The sequence below is a fragment of the Ceratotherium simum genome, chromosome X (genome assembly GCF_057802395.1).
Source record: "Ceratotherium simum simum isolate JZ-2026a chromosome X, ASM5780239v1, whole genome shotgun sequence".
In the NCBI taxonomy this organism is placed as follows: Eukaryota; Metazoa; Chordata; class Mammalia; order Perissodactyla; family Rhinocerotidae; genus Ceratotherium; species Ceratotherium simum.
Genome location: NC_141940.1, coordinates 77,271,157 through 77,285,602, shown reverse-complemented (window position 1 = coordinate 77,285,602; position 14,446 = coordinate 77,271,157). Strand labels below are relative to the sequence as shown.

At 38.4% G+C, this 14,446-nt stretch overlaps 1 long non-coding RNA gene across 1 annotated transcript in view; it reads right to left on the bottom strand.

The window, feature by feature from the left end:
- Positions 1–1,111: 1,111 nt before the first annotated feature.
- LOC147911897 (uncharacterized) overlaps positions 1,112–14,446 on the bottom strand; it is a 234,260-nt gene continuing 220,925 nt past the window's right edge. The window contains exon 3 of the long non-coding RNA XR_015550699.1: positions 1,112–1,625. This is a non-coding gene — a long non-coding RNA (uncharacterized LOC147911897). The remainder of the gene's footprint in view (positions 1,626–14,446) is intronic.

Below are 14,446 nucleotides of genomic sequence, written 5' to 3'. Positions count from 1 at the left end.
GGTAGCCTGGCAAGAGAGAGTCTTGCTCAGGGGCCTGATGGGGTCATGGTGCTCACTCGCAGGCAGTGTGTGCAGGATGGAGGGAGATGGCAGGGCTGAACACAGGTACCATGTCAGAAGCAGGTACAGGGACTCAAGCATGAGGGTCACAAGACCCAAATGCCCTCGGTTATCAGAACTATGGCATACAGCAGATCCCAGAGCAGAAACTTTCAAACCCTACAGAGGAGCCTCTGGGGCTTTGGGTGGGGCATGTTGAGTTGGGAAAACCCTCTTGCACTACACACACACACAAAGGCACCAGAGCAGTTCAAGATTTGCTTCAAATATGGGGTTTTGTCTAAGATTTTGTTTGAAGAAAAGATGAGTTCCACTGATTTAAAATGAAGAAATTAAAAGAACATTCACCATTGTACAGACTGGGGCCCAAAAGGGGAAGGGACTTGCAAAAGCTTCTACAGGGCAAGAGCCAGGACAGGAGCTTAGCCCACCTGACTACCAGTCCAGCTTTCTTTCCCTTCCTCACTGCTGGTGCCAATATTAATCAGCCAACCCTCAAAAGTCTATTGCCCAAAGTGGGATTAGAATCACTTAGGAGCATTTGTTAGAGATGCACATTCCCCAGCCCCACTAAGACCTCCTGAATTGGACCCTGAAGCTGGAGGCCCAGGAATCTGAATCTATATCTAGCTGCCAGGTGATACTGATGCACTGCACTCTCAGTTTGGAGAACCATCATTCTATTCAATGTAGAAATCTGGTTTCACACTAACACTAAGGCAGCTTCTCCTTGCACAGCTCTGCTGGCAAGAAATTTACTACTCATTGAAGCAGCCCACTCTATCCAGGGGCATCATTGACTGGCTAAAAGTTCTTTCTTATAATAAGATGAAATTTCTTCTTGCTCTGAAGTGGCCACCTGGGTCTCTCGGACCCAGTCTGCTCCTTCTGCCTTGTGAAAGTCCTTCAAAGGTCTGAGTCCCTGTCCCTCTGAATCTTCTCTTGGCAAAACACCCCCATCTTCTTCAGCCGTCCCTTTAGGGAACTCGGCTCCAGGTCCCCCACCCCCCAGCCTCCTCACTACCCTCTGGATATAATTCAATGTGTCTGCAACATTATTAATATTTGAGGCCCCAAGATTGGCATATATAGTAAGTGAGGGTCTGTGCTGTAGAGACAGATTCTGAATGCTATCTGACACTGTGATGCCCATCACAGAATCCTCTAAGCCTAGATTATATATCCTACCTCTCTCCTGTACTGTCAATCATGTTCTTACACAGGAATTTGATTTTTTTCCCACTAAGTGTCACTTTGCTCCAACCTGCACAAATAAATGTATAATTATTTAAAATCCTGATTAACTATCCCATCCAGCTTGATCCATAAATTTGAATGACCAGTGTCTTCATCTAAGTTACTTATACAAATATAAAGTTGGATAGAGCTGAAGATAGAACCCTGTAAAGCTTGAATACAGACTTTTACATTAATTAGCCCCCATTAAGATTAGTTGTTCAGTCACAAACTCACCCAATAGTCCACAATGATGTCACAACTTTGAATAACTTGATTTCAATAAGGTGTTAGTCAACATCTGCCTGCATGCTGTCAGTCTAGTAACCCTGTTAATGGACAAAATAAGATTAATATTCATCATTTTTGTAACTATCATAGGAAAATTTATTTGCATTTTTTGCATGGATTTCTGAAGATGGAAAATGTTGCCTGAATTGCAATAATTTTTCCACAGTAAAATATTGAACTTTATCTTTCTTAAAAAATTACTTTTTGGTGGTATATAGTTCTATGAGCTCTCACATATGCATAGATTCATGTAACCATCACTACAATCAGGATAAAGCACAGTTTCAATAACCCCAAATTTCGCCCAACACTGCCTCATCCTAGTTGCAATCTCCCCCACCTCTAACCCGTGGCAAACATTGATTTGTTCTCTGTTCCTGTAATTTTGCTTTTACTAGAATGTCATGTAAATAGAATCATATAGTATGCAGCCTTTTGTCTCTGGCTTATTTTACTTAACATAGTGTATTTTCAAATTCATCCATGATATTATATGTATCAGTAGTTGGTTCCTTTTTATTCCTAAGTAGTATCCCATGGTATGGATATATTACAGTTTGTTTATCCAATCAACTGTTAGTGGACATTTGGGTCATTTCCAGTTTTTGGTGATTTTGAATAGGGCTACTATAAACATTCATGTACAGGGTTTTGGGTGAACATAAGTTTTTAATTCTCTAGGTTAAATATCTAGACGTTGGTCATATGGTAAGTGTATTTTTAACTTTTTAAGAAATTGCCAAACTGTCTTCCAAAGTTGTTTTACCATTTTACATCCCTACTACATCACTTGGTTTTGGTGAACCAGCACTGGCTTCCAGTCTTATCACCCATACTGGTTAGAATCCAGGGGCTTCATCTCTACATGCCTCACAGTACCTATGTCAAGACCAGATATAAAGCAAGTGGTTGTTGGCTGTCATTTACAACTATGTATTTTTCCTCCCACCTTTCACACATGCCCTTCTAAAATTCATTCTGCTTAATAGATCCCTTTTCACTTGCCGAATAAAAGCCAAATGCTTCAGGGTCATATTCAAAGTCTTTCATAAGCTGGTCCTCACATTCCTTTCCCAGCCTCATCACCATATATCATCATAGCCCATATTCCAGCAATACTGGAAAACTTCAGTCTATTCCTTCCACCTGGAACATCACCCCATTTCATACTAATTATACTATGAATAGTGGCATCTACATTTACTAAGTATCCATTTCATGCCAATCTATGGTGCTTTATATCATATTTAATTCCCATATTTTATATCATCTCCACTTTACCAATTTAGAAATGAGAGTTCAGATAAATTAAGTAACTTGCCCAAGATCACTCAGCTAGTGAGTTCTAAAGCTGGAAATCAAACAAAGGACAAGATAGAGCCCCAAATCCTTATCCTGGCATTCAAGGACCTTCATGATCTTCTTCCAGCCTTTGTTGAAAGGTAATGTAATATAGAGGTTGCCAGCATATGTTTTGTTTGGATACAATCTTCCTAGGTTTGGATATTGGCTCTGCAACTTACTGGCTGTGGGTTCTTGAGCAAGTTACTTAATTTCTCTAGGCCTCAGTTTCTGAACTGTCAAGTGGGGATGATAATGATAATAATATTAGCCTATCTCATAGGGCTTTTTTTGAGGATTAATTAATACATATTAAACTCTCAGCACTGTGCCTGGCATATAACAAGTGATCCACAAATATTAACTGTCCGCATTACTTTCTATCCTCATCTTCTCTCACTTGCATCACTACATATCCTGTATTCTGCATTATCCTGACTTCATGCATTTATTCATGCTGTTCCCTGCACCTCATCTGTATATATGGAAATCCAATTCATTCTTCACGGCCCAGGTCAAATGCCACCTCCTCTGTATATCCTTCTTGGATTCCTCTATCCAGAAGCCAACCCTCCCCCCTCAGCACACTCAGAGTAATTTGTGTGTACTTCTTTCATTATAGTGCTTATCAATTTCTGACTTTTATTAACTTGTATTAGGTGCCTGTTTCTTCCATGCCTCCTTATATTTAAGTACAGCAACTTATTTCTTTATTGGCTGTTTGTAGTGTGCAGCATGACGCATGGCACAGGGCCTTTACGTGTAGTAAATTGCTTTTGAATTGCATTCATCTTTTTCTTGTTACTCCTAGCAGTGCCAGCTACAGCCTGGAACAAGCTGATGGAAGCTTCATTCTGAAGTTAAGGCAGTCATGGCTTTCATCTCCTCTTTTCAGCCACTTTTATTTTGAGTTAATATTTTCCATGTGGACATCTCTCAACCAAAGCCCTGTAGGTAGGAGTGGCTAGAATAGGCCTGGCTCAGGCAAGCCACTCTATAGACAGATAGTACAGTATGTAGATAGTATTGCTGACTTTGGGATTGGCTCTTTTAGTGGAGATGAGAGAGTGAAATTAGAAGGGCACCTCTAATTTCTTGACACTGATTCTGATGATACCAGATACCCCTAAGCAATTATATAGGGCTGGGGCTGTCCAGATTTCTTGCATGCAGGGTAGCTTCCAAGTTGGCCCTATCTGGTTTCATCCAGGTCCATAGGATGCACTCCTAAACCTAAGTATAAGTAATGCTCAGCTTTCTGCCCTTTGCAAGGATGCAGACAAGAGTCTTCCAGGATAATCTGTCCTTTGATATCTGTTGGGATATGAGTGGAGAGACAGGGGAATATGAGTAGGCAGGACTGGGAATGAGAGAGAACTTGGACTGGCAAGAGAGAATTTGTAATGCTTTATCCCCAAAATATCGGGGATGAATTCACCAGGAGAGCTATTAGTTATTGAGCCAGTAAATTCATTTGCTCCTCCATCGCTATAGGGATAAAAAAACCCTCTCAGATTTAGACTCATATCATCTGAGTATATTGATCTTTACCCCTTTTCTTTGCTATAACCTTCTAACTTCCTGGTTAATCTTCATCATTTGTTGCACATATTGGCACCTGGCTCACTGTCTTCTTCCCTAACATCACCCTGGATGACTTCAAGTTTCCAAGAGATGACCCACCTGACATCTGGGCTCTCAGGTCCTTTGACCTTCTCGTCTGCAGTGTTTTTATGTTCTATCTCTCCTCAGCCACCCTGGCTATTGTCGTTACCCAGAATTGATCCATTCTTAAAATATCAAATTCAAACATCCAGTTACTACCACACATCCTTCCAGCTTTCCCTTCAGTTACTCCCAGGCAACCCCTGTGCATTCTCTCTAAGTTCCTAATATCATACAGTCTTGTCTATGACATCTCCAAAAGTCAGGGTCCAGGTCCTTAGTCCCTTTCATCTTCCCCCCTCACCCTCTAACCTTAGTCTACTCCAGCAGGAGCTCATATTACAGATGATCTTCCTCCTTACCCCAGGAAATGACATCTAGACCAAACCACCAAGGCCATGCCCTGTCAGCCATTGCTCTCTGTAGGGCTCCTCAACTCAAAATTAACCATTTATTAGGTTAACCAGAGCCCCAGTCTCTCAGTACCAGGGCTAGAGTGTGTAGGTACAACAGTGGTCTTGCTAGACTATTGTATGAAGTGAGGTGTGTAGTTATAAGGGTTGTGGGAGAATCGTCTTTGGCAGCATTGAACCTCCAAGCAAATACCAGTTTTAAATGAGACTTTGTTCCTTTGGTCACCAGAGTGTTCTTTTAATGATTTAAAGCCTGCAGGCCTTAAGTGAAAATCAGACAAAAATAAATTGATTATAATGCAGCAGTTTGATTGGGGCCCAAATACTACATTTCAAATGTAGTAGTAGCTTTTAGCAATGTAATTGAAAAGGGGTGGTAAATTACTAATGCCTGGGCAACCTAGGTGTTGAATACCTGGCTGCTCTTGATAAGAGTTGTGACTATACCCATGGCCTCCTATTCAGGGCAGCCTGAAGTAACTGGACAAATTCTTGGTGTCAAACATTGCTGTCATCCCTGCTAGAACCTTCCATTGGAATTGTTTTCTATAACCAAAGAAGACAGACCCACCTTCCTTTTCTACAGTCTCCCCAAGTGGGAGAAACTCTAATCCTTTTATTCCCCCTGGTCTAGACAAGATGTGACTCTAAAACTTTCCTTTGTTTTACTCACTTCTGTGAGTCCGTGCTTTCTGTGTAAAGGCCCACTCATTTAGAAGGGGAAATACTCTACTCTTAGTTCCACCTTTGGAACTAGAAAATTGGTCATAATCAGATAAAGATGGAGGTGGGAGGGGCAGGGTTGGGAAGACAAGTGGAGCTGAGTCACACCAGGAGGCACCTGGACACCACCGGGGTGCATGGGAGGTGTCTGGAGACCTATTCCACTGCCTACAGCTAGCAGATCTCTTCAAAATACCATAATGTAGTGGGAAGAAATTACTCTAGCAGAAGAATACTTGGGTTTCAAATTATAACCACTTCCCAGTTGTGTGAACTTGGGCAAGACACTTCATCTTTCTGAGTCTTGGATTCTCCATCTATAAAATTGCGGTACTACCTGTTCCATAAGGTGATATTGAATTCCAAATAAAATGTTGGGTATGGAAGCATTTGACTTGTTAGTCCACCCAAAGCATCTGAAGGCAACTGGACAGGGAATTCCCTTGATTAGCAATGTATCCAGAGGCCCAAGGGTAGTAGGTGCAACAGCTGGGATATTTGAGCCCTGTGTGAGGCACAGTACTCCTGTGTCTAATCCCCTAGGGCCAGATGAGCTAATATTTATTTAAGAAACCACACTTGAGCACTCCAAATCCCCAGGCTGGGCTAAGTCTTTCCTTCTCAGGATCTAGTAGTTAAGAGGATGAATTTAGGTGTCAGACTGACTGGGTTCAGGTCCTGCTCCATAATTTACCAGCTATGTGACCTTGTGCAAATGACTTAATTCTCAGGCCTCAGTATCTAAAATGGGGATAATATGGATTAAATATATTTAAGACACTTAGAATAATGCCTCACATATTATAAGTGCTACAGAAGTATTTACTTTTATTATCATCATGTCAGTGTTAGTCACAATGCATTGCCTTCATCTGTTATTATTTTGTGAACCACCTCCCCCTCCCTAACCGGGAACTCATCCAATGCAAATAATATTTGCTCATTGTAAAAATGTCAAACAGTAGTACATGAGTAAATTAAAGAATGAACGTCTTCTTTATCTTTCCCCAGAGATAACCACAGCTTTCTTGTATGAGTTTATATCTTTGAAAATATATATGGGATCATACTATACATACTATTGTATCACCTGCCCTTTTAACTTAACAATCATTGCAGTCCTTTCTTGCAAAGTCTCCTTTTTCAGTTTCAAAAATTCTGAGGTTCACCCATAAGGGCATTGTTAATATTTTAGCAAAAAGTGATTGAGAAAATACATATATACTAAAAGACACACTAACTCTGTATCACAACCATATCTTCAAATCTTTGAAAAATTGTAGCTCCTTTGTGTCTGAGACTAATAGTTTATGTAGCCTGGAGATGTACGTATGGATTAAAAGAGCCCTTACCATAACTCTAGGATCCCATAGGGATACATGATCCACAGGATAGAAGCCTGTGATGCTATCAAAGGAGTATTTTCAGATCTGACAGTCTATGGTTTTATGTAGGATAGTAGACACTGGTGGGTCTTAGTGGGTCCTCTTTCGCTAATAAACCTCTTGATATGGCCTGGGATGCCAGGTAAAATTGCCCCTTTTTTAAGAAACAAGCCCTCTGTGTGAGTCAAGCAGTTGGGAGGGATAAAGAGAGGGAGAAAGGAATGGAAGAGACGGAAGAATCCAACCAACCCAAAGTCCACCGGGAGCACCATTAAAGCAAGCCTATTATCAGGGAGATGATGGGGGATTTAGTTATAAGGAGGAGAAGATATTTGAGCTTTGAAAACCTTGCAGTTCCTGCTGAGGCTTGGAAATGATAAAAGGCTGTGAAACATCGTTTTTTTTTTTCTTTCACATTTTAAATGAAAAAGTAATAAAACAAAAATAAAAGTCTCTCATTCCTCCTATAGCCTGGAAATCAAGATATATTTAGAAGTCATAAACACTTGCTAACAAACCAGAAGAAGAATTTGTGATTCATACTTCTTGTGTTTTCAGCCCCAAATAATTCAGAGCAGGAAGTCAAAGAAACTTGGATACTAAAGAGCATCCTGTCCAACGCTCTGCTTCAGAGAAATTCAACTCTGAAATCCGTTGAAAGATGGTGCCCTTGCCCAGTGCTTCCTAGATTTGTAGATTTCATAGACCAATACATTTTCTTTTAGGGAGACCTTCATAAGGTTGTCATCTCATTGTTTTGTCAAGTAAGGACAACAACAAAACTACTTCTACTGATTGCATCATTTCTTAAAATAAAAAATATTTCAACACCAAAAAGGTAGGAATGATTAATCTCAGTAAAGCCACTTTTTTTAACTAGAGAAGTTTAGCTTTATGCAGCCTTACCACATAGTCTTTATGTCTATCTATGGGCCAGTGCAATTATAGCCACATAGCCCTTGGGCTCCAGTATTTGTAAATATCAACCTAAATTATGTTCTTAATAATCTTATCAATCGAGAATAAAATCATTTAGTCAAACAGATCATTTTCTGCCTAACATAATATTCTTCCATTGCAATATCTGAACTTTACCTTTTCCTCTATTCTTAACAGAGACAAAACACTTGGCCAGTATCCTTCTTAGGGTCAATCTTCAGTTTCTGTAAGAGTATCGAGTCACTCCCTGTATTAGTTGGGGTCCTGACAGGAAACGGATGGCACACTCAAATTGGGAATTTGAGGTAAGTGTAATAGAAAAAATAGCCTATTTACAGAAGATGCTGACAGGGTGGCATGGTAGCTTGGGGCTAGAACAGTAGTGCTGAACTCACCCAATCCAGGACTGAAGTGATGAAGAGGGACATATGAAGATGCAGCCATGACAAAACCCCTACCAAGGGAGGAAATGAGGGAGATAAATACTCTAATTTTACTATCCTCTCTCACTCTGATCTCCTTCCAGGGCTCCCCATTGGCCAAACTCAACCAGAAACTCTACTTGGGTCAGTCTCCTGATGCACACATGAGGGTAGAGCATGGATCTGGGGGGGCAAATGGAAGGTATCCAGCCTACCTCATACCAATTTATTTTTGTTTAATTCCAAGAATATCAGACTTATAGGAGCCTTTGTCCAGGTTTTATCTACGGAGAAACTAAGGCCTACAGAGGGAAAGTGGACTGCCCAGCGTTACACACAAACCAGTGGCATATCCAGAGAATTCTTTCTTCTCATTTTATAGATCCCAATTTGATTCTTTGGATCATTTTTATGATTGATATATTTTGTCGGCAGCTACATGTCCTTTTCAAAATAATATGCCAAAATACTAGAGACAAAAACAAATGTTAGAGGCATGCTTCACTTTGTGGAATGGATGTTTTCCTGAGAGAAAAAAAATTCCATAAATCAGGTTATGCTCTACTACTGAATTCTACCAAATAATTGAAGATGTGTTTTTCTTAGTAATTAGTTTTTAGATGCCAACTTTGCAAGTAACAAAAATAACAAGTGAGCATGTAATAAGTGATATACAAAAATATATGTTTAAAGACTCAATAATAAACATAACAATATTGTAAATAAAATATAGAATTTATTAATAAAAGGCATAAGCCATAATGAACATAAGCATTATCCTTAAAACAGTTTAATAAACTCATATTTTCTAAAACAGACAGCTTTTCCAAATCATATTTAAAGGAAAATGTAATATTTCCACTTAAGCACTAATACCCAAAATGTCACAAAGAGCAAATACCAAACTGAAACATAAGATATCATACTGGAAACTGAATTCCCTGGGAAAGCTAGCCATGTATTAGAAATAAGTACTATGCTTGTTCACTGGACCTTTAAAGTTTGTCAAAGACTCCCCCTCTATCCCTGGGTATATATTAAAAATTAAATTAAAACCTCAAGCATTCGTTTGCCCCTTTTGAAGGGGGTTATATTGTAGGATTCTTTAATACCTGCTATTTCTCATTTTAGGTAAAAGCAGTTAATTATTCTCCATGTGTTTGGATAGTATCCTTTGCAAAACTCCATGGTGACACTATCATAGTTCACTGCAGTTACCATTAAATGGATAATTTCCAGGTTAATTTGTGTTTTTCTAGATCACGCTGCACTGGAATTTTAAATAATAAGCCACATTTCTCTACTCCTCTTTCTTGCCCACTATTTAAGGAGTTCAAGCTCCCCTTATGTTTATAATTGATTTTTTTCAACTGCTTTCTTTAATGATTTTGTGCAACATAGTGGCTATAAATGAAGACTGTGCAGTCGGGAGGGACTTGATTTAAATTCAGGCTTCGCCATCTACTAGCTTTTAACCTTGGAAAAGTTACTTTTAATTTCTCTGGACTTTAGTTTCCTAATAGCTAATAAAAGAACTAACTTATGCAGTTTTTCTCAGGATTAAATAAGATAATACACATAAAAGCTTTTAGTACACAGCTTGGAACATAGGAAGTGCTTGATAAATAATACATATTTTAAAAAATAGTTAAGGATCAAGATCTTTGAGCCTCTACTAGCTAATGTGGTTTCTACTCTCTATTCTAGGATACATTAGCTATGCAGAAGCCAAGCTATATGTAAGCAGACAAGAAAAGCATATCCCTTCACCCTTTGGTATTATACTTTGTCACACTTGGTACTCTTGTTTCTTCAGAGGTTTTCATGAAAACAGCTATTTTATCTTTTATTCACAGCGTCCTCCCTCAAGGAGTTAGAAATGAGTGAATGCAGCATAGGACAAATACAAACAACTTTTGCCACGGTATATTTAGTATCATTCCTTCTCTCTAGTTGAGATGTTGTTATTGAGCTAATCTTGTCTTGTTGACCCTCTCTTCTTTCAAGGTGAGCTTTTTCCCAGAATACTCCTTTGTCATTTGCATGCAAAAAAAATGTCCCTGATAGGCTAACCATCTCTAGGTAATGGCTGAATCTTAATGATGAACACAAGTTAGATCAAAACTGGGATCTGTGCTGTTGGAGAGACTGCTAACTATCCCTCAGTATCGATTCATTCCTCTTTCCTTTTAGTAATAGAATCACCCCTAACTTCAGCTGAGTACATGAGTATCCAGCTAGAGATGACATTTCCTAGCCTCCCTTGCAGCTATGTATGGTAACATAACTAATTTCTATCCAAAGGCCTGTAAGTGGACACAATGTATACAACTTCCTGATTATCTTATTAAAGATGAATCTCTTTCCCACAAAATTTCTCTTACACGTCCCCATGGGCTTGAAAAAAAGAGATGGTGGTGACCTAATTTAAGTCATTCAGATGAAGAAAACATTCCCAGAGATAGTAGAGTAATTAAAAGGAAGGTCCCAGATGTTCTATCCCCAGAAAATGGCTCACAGGGGACAGGCTCATGCCACCCCCTTGACCTCTGAAGATTTCCCTTAGATAAACCCATGAATCCAAGGTGCTTCACCAGCCTGGACCACTCATCTTTGAACAATTACAGGAGATAAAAGATTCTGTCCTAATTAAGCCTCTTCATTTTGGAGTCTTTTTGTTTTAATACCAACTTACCTATCTAACCCTAACCAATACATGGCTATATTTTAAAAATTTACATAATTTTTCTGAGCATGGAATGTCATACAGTGGTTCTTTAGCTAAGAACATATCTGTGTTTTATGCCCTTTATGCCTAGACAAAGTTTACATTGCCTGCCTAAAAACAGTTCTTAACAAGCTAGTTCTTTGAGAAGATAAAAAAAATTGACATATCCTTAGCCAGACTCACTAAGAAAAAGAGAAAAGGCTCAAATAAAATTAGAAATGAAAGAGGAGAAATTACAATGGATACCAAAGAAATACAAAGGATTATAAGAGAATACTATGAAAAACTATATGCCCACAAATTGGATAACCTAGAAGAAATGGATAAATTCTTAGAATCGTACAACCTCCCAAAACTGAATCAAGAAGAAATAGAGAATTTGAATAGACCAATCATAAGTAAAGAGATTGAAATAGTAATCCAAATCCTCCCCAAAAAACAAAAGTCCAGGGCCAGAGGGCTTCTCCAGAGAACTCCACCAAACACTCAAAGAAGACTTAATACATACTCTTCTCAAACTATTCCAAAAAATTGAAGAAGATATAAAGAAATGGAAAGATATTACATGCTCATGGATTGGAAAAATAAACATAGTTAAAAAGTCTATATTACCTAAAGCAATCCACAGATTCAATGCAATCCCAATCAGAATCCCAATGACATTGTTCACAGAAATAGAACAAAGAATGCTAAAATTTATATGGAACAACAAAAGACCTCGAATAGCCAAAGCAATCTTGAAAAACTGAAGGCATCACAATCCCTGACTTCAAAATATACTACAAATCTATAGTAATCTAAACAGCATGGTACTGGCACAAAAACAGACACACGGATCAATGGAACCAAATTGAAAGCCCAGAAATAAAACCACACATCTATGCTCAGTTAATCTTTGACAAAGGAGCAAAGAACATACGATGGAGAAAGGAAAGTCTCTTCAATAAATTGTGTTGAGGAAACTGGACAGCCACATGCAACAGAATGAAAGTAGACCATTATCTTGCACCGTACGCAAAAATTAACTCAAAATGGATTAAAGACTTGAATGTAAGACCTGAAACCATAAAACTACTGAGAAAATATAGGCAGTATACTCTTAGACATCGATCTTAGCAGCATCTTTTCCAATACCATATCTACTCAGACAAGGGAAACAAAAGAAAAAATAAATAAATGGGACTACATCAGACTAAAAAGCTTCTGCAAGGCAAGGGAAACCATGAACAAAATGAAAAGACAACCCACCTACTGGGAGAAAATATTTGCAAATCATATATCCGACAAGGGGTTAATTTCCAAAATATATAAAGAAGTCATACAACTCAACAACAAAAAAAGAACAACCTGATCAAAAAGTGGGCAGAAGATATGAATAGATATTTCTCCAAAGAAGATATACAAATGGCCAACAGGCACATGAAAAGATGTTCAACATCACTAATTATTAGGGAAATGCAAATCAAAACTACAATGAGATATCACCTTACATCTGTCAGAATGGCTACAATTACTAAGACAAAAAATAACAAATGTTGGAGAGGATGTGGAGAAAAGGGACACCTCATACACTGCTGCTGGTGGGAATGCAAACTGGTGCAGCCACTATGGAAAACAGTATGGTGATTTCTTAAAAAGCTAAAACCAGAAATACCATACAATCCAGTTATCCCACTACTGGGTATTTACCCAAAAATCTTGAAATCAACAATCCAAAGAGATATATGAATGCCTATGTTCATTGCAGCATTATTCGCAATAGCCAAGATGTGGAAGCAACCCAAGTGCCCTTCTGTGGATGAATGGATAAAGAAGATGTGGTATATATATATATATATACAATGTATATATATATATGTATATATATATATACATTGTATATATATACAATGGAATACTACTCAGCTATAAGAAAAGACAAAATTGTCCCATTTGCAACAACATAGATGGATCTTGAGGCTATGATGTTAAGCAAAATAAGCCAGACAGAGAAAGACAAATACTGCATGTGTTAACTCATACATGGAAGATAAACAAACACATGGATAAAGAGAAGAGATTAGTGGTTACCAGATGGGAAAAGGGCTTGTGGGGGCGAAAAGGGTAAAGGGACACATATGTATGGTGCCGGATAAAAATTAGACTTCTGATGGTGAGCATGATGCAGTGTATACAGAAATTGATAAATAATAATGTACATTCAAAGTTACACGATGTTATAAACCTTTAATATTTCAATAAAACAATTGAAAATAAATAAAAAATAAAGACAGCTCTTAACAGGGACTAGGGAAGTGGGAGGAGGAATGGCAAAATGGGAATCTTCTGCAAAGTTCAAGGTAGTACATGTATAAACCTGCCCTCTCCGCCATTTCCTGGGGATGGATCGAGTGGAACATGAACCTGTGATTTCTTCCCTGTGGCCCTGATTTTTAAAAATCAATCAGAGTTAGCCAAAAGTCTTTATCCCATGTGTCACTGACAGTCTTTCAACACAGTCATTCTACATTAGGATGGCTTTGGGAGTCCTGTGAGAGAAAAAGTGAAGCAGAATTTCTCCTTTCTCCACTTCCAATGGCTCTTTGCACAAGAGCAGTGGTTACATGAAAACAATATAGAGTAGTGATTAACAGCACAAACTCTGGAGCCAGATTGCTTGCGTTGGAATGTTGACTCTTGCATATACCAGCTGTGGGACCTTAGACAATTAACTTGTCTGACTTGAGTTTCCCCATTTGTAAAATGGACATAATGATGGTACCTAGCTCATAGATTTATTATGTTAATCCACTTAAAGTGTTTATAACAGTACTCAATATTATTTTACTAGAGTAACTGAGGTAGCCCTGTGGCCCACAGCTTATAAGCCTATTCCCTGAAATATCCATTGCCTCCATATACACCACTGTTCCAACCCTTCAGGCTCATAGGAATCAGAACTGGGGACTAGTACTCAAAAGTTTGGGCATTCTCTCTATGGAATAATGATATGGGATACAAGGCATTTTACTAGTGAAAGGAAACTGCCATTCCATCAGGAAAGGAATTCTTTCCCATCTCTGTGCAGATTTTTTTGTTTTAAGTATGTGATATTCAACATCATTATGCTGTCTTGAGTAGCAGTTTTACAAGCAACGTAGAAATAATCTATATATGACTATTTCTTAAGCAATTTTGGATTTAAAAAATTATTAAAGTCATAGTTAAATTATAATCCAATAAGAAATCTTATGGAGTACAGAG